Source organism: Myotis brandtii, unplaced genomic scaffold, assembly GCF_000412655.1.
Source record: "Myotis brandtii unplaced genomic scaffold, ASM41265v1 scaffold898, whole genome shotgun sequence".
Taxonomy (NCBI): domain Eukaryota; kingdom Metazoa; phylum Chordata; class Mammalia; order Chiroptera; family Vespertilionidae; genus Myotis; species Myotis brandtii.
In genome coordinates, this window is record NW_005371683.1 from 2078339 (window position 1) to 2082991 (window position 4653).

The 4653-nt window shown below is 61.4% G+C and overlaps 1 protein-coding gene across 2 annotated transcripts in view; it reads right to left on the reverse strand.

The window, feature by feature from the left end:
* Positions 1–4647, reverse strand: part of CNTN2 (contactin 2 (axonal)) — a 30164-nt gene extending 25517 nt beyond the window's left edge. For both annotated transcript variants that reach the window (XM_005885266.2, XM_005885267.2), the window contains exon 1: positions 4540–4647. The gene's annotated coding sequence lies outside the window, so the exon portion shown is untranslated. The remainder of the gene's footprint in view (positions 1–4539) is intronic.
* Positions 4648–4653: the final 6 nt, after the last annotated feature.

A 4653-nucleotide genomic window follows, 5' to 3' on the forward strand; every position in this document is an offset into this window, starting at 1 on the left:
CCCCGGGGGAGATGTGAGCACCAAGGGCTGCTTTCCGACTGGTAGGGACAGACAAAGGGGGAGTTTGGCGTCCAGTGGAGGGCAGAGACAAAGTGATTTATCTTAAGGCGATGAGCACCGCCTGAGCCCTCATGCCCCCAGCCCCACCCCGCAGCACAGCACAGACTAGCGGGGTGGCCCCCAACCAACCCCCTTGGTGCTGACGAGCTAGCACAGCCCTGGTGTTCATTACTTAGAGTCTCTGAGCCTCAGTCTGCAGCATGAGGGTGAGAAGGGGTAGCCACCCCAAGGGACTCTGGTGAAGTTAGCACCATTCCTGGCCCATGGCGAGAGTCGGGGGCGGGGGGCACAGACATGTGTCCACAGACGCTGTGCTGGCTGTGTCAGGCTCCCTTCTACACAGTCACCACGTGGGGGCTGCACGCACACGGGTTTAGGATGCTGACAGCCTCCCACATCTCCTGGGCAGGTGCCTTCTTCCTCTTCCGCCCCCAGGTGCGGGGGCCCGGCAAGCCCAGCACGCACACCACCCCAGAGGAGGGCTCCAGGACGCACAGTCACATCTAGACACCAGCTGTTCCGGAGAGCACCTGGCGAGGACCCGCGGGGCACCCCAAGCAGGTGCTGCTCTGCAACCCTCCCCACCTGCTGCCCTCCCTCGGGTCTCAGAGGGGAGGGGGCTCTGCCTACGACAGGAACCACCACCTGGGACAGGACCACTCCACGCCCCTCTGGGAGGACCGGGGTCTATGGTGGCCCGATGGGGCCACGTGGCAGGCAGGGTGGGCGCGGGTAGGAGCAGGACCGTGGTTGAGAGGCCTCAGTGAGGAAGGCAGGTGGCCTCCGCTGGAGGAGGTTCTGAGGCTTGGGGACCTTCTTAGTCCCCATGGGGGGAAGGGGAGCTGTGCATCGGGGTCCCTCCTCAGCCCCCTCTCGTGCTCCCTCCCTCCCCGCACCCTGTGGTGTCCGCAGGCTCTTGCATTGGCAGCGGGTTCCCTGAGGCCCAGCCCTGGCACTGACTGCCCCGCCCTCTGAGGAAAGGTGGGTGTGTGAGCTCTCAGCCTGGCCCTGAGGGAATCTGGCCCTTGATCTTCAGCCTGAAGACCTTGGCCCTCTTGCCTCTGCCGCTGCATGACTGCATGGCTGCATGGAGAGGCTCTCAGAGTGGGATGTGGACAGAGGGAGGGCCTGCATCCTCCCGGGAGGGGCTGGGACAGGGGGCAGGCACGCCTCGACCCTCGGGTTCCCACTCGCCTGCCTGCTCGGTGCCTGGTATGATGGCATGAGCAAGGTATGGGAGGAGGGTCCGTTTGTGAGATGTCAGGAGTAAGAGCAATTGTTTTAATTTGGTTCCGAAGAACCAAATCGGGAAGAAGTTGGTGGAGTGATTTTGCATGTCCCCTCATGTCTGCAGAAAGGAGACACCCCAACTCCTAGACAGTGTCCTGCAGGCTGGTCAGCGCCCAGCCTGGTGGGGTGGGCTTGAACCTGCTCCGCCCCTCAGGCCAGCTTCTGCTCTGGAGCCCAGCCGAACGGCTCCTCTGGGTTACACAGCAAGAAGGCCGACTTTCGGGCAGACATGGGTGGGACAGCCTCTTGGTCTGTGGAGGCTGGCGGACATTGAGAGGATGTGGGCTGGGGCCAGAGGAGGCCCCCAAGGTTTCATCCGGATGGGTGCTCTGTGTGTGTGTGTGTGTTTGGGGGGCAGGGCATGGTTGTGCGGCTCATCAGATGAGAAGGACGCTGAGCTGTACTTGGGTCTGCATGTGTCCTGGGATGCCACGGGCTCAGTTTTGGGGGAGCACATCACACATCTTTGCTGTTGTTTCCATCCTCTTTTGATAAACAAGGAAACATGGGCTTATTTTGTAGCAAGAGGACTCACTGAACCCAAGGAAGGACTTGTTTACTCCAGGATGGTGACCACCAAGACACAGAGCCCATGGAAACTCCCACAAGGTCCAGGTTAGCAAACCATGGGGGGAGGGGGGGTCCAGAAGAATGAGAGAGGCTGGGAGAGATGGCCCGCATGAGGCAGCAGGGAGTGAAAGGAGTCCTAGTCACCCCGCCTCTTACCAATTGAAAGAGGATTCCTGAGCCTGGGAGAAATTTACAGGGCCATCCAGCCCAACCTCCACCCCCAAGCAAGACTGTTTCTAACCTTGGACCGGACCCCCATTTCCCATGGCCTCTTTGGAAAGACGGCCCCACCTTGGGCTCATCCTTCTGGTGAGGAAGTGCCTCCTGCAGTCTAACTTCAGTCCCTCCTGCTTCACTGGACTATTCTTTCCATGAGTATTGACCTCCTCTTGCTCAACACCCTGGTTCTGCCCCCAGGAATCCCTCCAACAATGCAAACACCAGCCACACTCAGACCCAGATTGTCTTTGAGATGCACTTTCTCACAAACATTTGGCTTGAGGACATTCTGGGGGTGGGGGTGGAGGATCCCCCCCGCCCCCAGATGAATTGCTTCCCTGACAGCCTTAGCGCCAGAGAGGATGCCTTGGGGCGCCCTCCCTAGTGCTTGCTCCTGAGGAGTAAGTTTGGGTCAGAGACGATCTGTGCAACCACCCCATTGAGCACAATGCCCAGAGGCCCGTCCCACATGTGTCTCTATTTGAGGGCTGAAGGTGGAGAGCACATTTGAACAGGGAAGGGAGTGTGATGGAGTGAGGGCTTGGCCAGGTGGGGCGTAGAGGATGAGTGGGAATGAGAGAGAGAGAGAGAGAGAGAGAGAGCGAGAGCACCTTGTGCTTCCCTCACTGCTCATGCTGAGCACCGGAAGGACAGGTGGATCTTGGTGACAGATGTCATGTGCTCAGGGACCCCCTTCCCATCTCTCTCCCTTCCTGCCTCCCTTTCCTGGCTGGGGCCTCCTGATAGACCCCACAGGCGATCAGGAAGAACTCTGACCTTGTGGCAAAGCCTTGCTGGGGTGGTTCTGCAGCCTGGCTGGTAAGGGTTAGCTGGTGGGCACCCTGGAGAGGGCTGCTGTCCAGGCCAGAAGTCTGGGCTCCGCCCCCTGCCCCACCCCCAGGAGCCCAGGTCACACCAGCCTCTCACAGGTGGCCCACCTCTGGCTGCCCTGGATCCCCAGTGGCTGCTCTCGTCCCTCTGAGTGCAGCTGAGAGGAGGCGTGGCTGAGGGGACTGAGGGGCTCTCTGGCCAGAGAGCTGGGAGGGGAGCCGGAGTCGGCTGCCCGGAAGGAGACCAGGATGGCTCTGATGGACTGGGATACTGGGCTGTACCCACTCCTGCCTCCCTTGGAGCAGAGGAGAAAGGATGCTGGCTGGGCTGGGAAGGGTGTTCATGGCCGAGGAGTGAAGCTGAAAGGAAAGGAGGGTAGGTCTGGCCAGTCACAGGCTGGACATGGAAAGGGGGCAAAGCTAAGGGCAGGCACCCTGCGGGCTGGAAACCCATCCTCCTCCAGGGCTGGGCCACGGGACTCACAGCTCCTCCCATCCTGTCTGTCTGGATTCCCAAACCTCCAAACAACCTTGACTGACAGCGTTTCCTCCCGGGACACAGCCTCAGCTCCCGGAGGTCTATGCTGAGCGTCCCTGGCTTTGTCCCGTGCGGCCGGGACTCTCTTCCCACAGGCACTGTCTCATCTCACTCCCCCTTCTTCCTTCCCAGGCCTTGCAACCCCTCCTGGACCAGGTGACAGGATTCCGCTCTGGGCACTGCCTGGGGCCGCTCCCCCCACCGCAGATCCATTATGTAAGCCCCATGGTGCTGGGGAGAAGGGTGGCCCTCTTTTCCTAGACCCCGAAACAGTGTCCCTCCCCCTTTCAGCCCCAGCCCCTTTTCTTACCAACTTCATGCAAATCCTTCTCTCCCACCAGTGAAGATGAGAAGGAGGGGTTTGGGGGGAGATAAAGTTGGGGAGGGGGAGGGAAGAAAATAAATTTCAGCCCCTGTGGGCCCAGTCCTTACCCTTTGGGATCTGACTCGCCTCAGTTTCTCCTCCCTAAGTCCCTGCTCCTGGACCGGCCTTTGCCCAAACTTATGGTCCACTCCCTCCTCTGTGGAACTGAAGCAAGACTTTGCAAAGAGGTCACCCTGCAGAGGCAGCCCGGGGGCCCTCCAGGCTGGGCAGTCAGTACCATTCCATCCGGGAGATCTGGGGGCAGGCCAGGGTCTGGGGCCTGGCCTCCGGGACTTTCTGGTCCCGGACTGGGGGCCAGGGCAGGGGCCAGAGCCACTGTCCCCTCTGAAGGCATTTGCTGCTGTCAGCCAGCGGCCGGTGACCGGCTTGAATTCTTGGACACACTGCAGGAGGCCAGCTTCCTGGCCAGGCGGGGCCTGCTGGGCCCTGCAGGATGCCACCCATGTAGACAGGGCGGAGGGGACTTCCAGTCCCAGTGGTGAGAAGTCAGACTGGCCCCAGCCCGAAGCGGGGGTTCCCGCCCTGCCCCTGCCCCTCCTAAGTTGCAAGGGCACTGAGCTCCGAGTGCCTGCCCACAATAGCACCCCCGGGGAGTCCCCCTCCCCTGGCAGCGGCAGCGAGAGGAGACAAAATTGGTTGCCACCTACCTGGGGTGAAAGAGGGGTGTTGGCTGGGGCAGGTGGACGCTGCCCGAGGCGATGAGTCAGAGCCAGCCCGGCCACCAGCCCCCTGGGCCGGCCGCCTCTCCTCCCCTGCTCCCT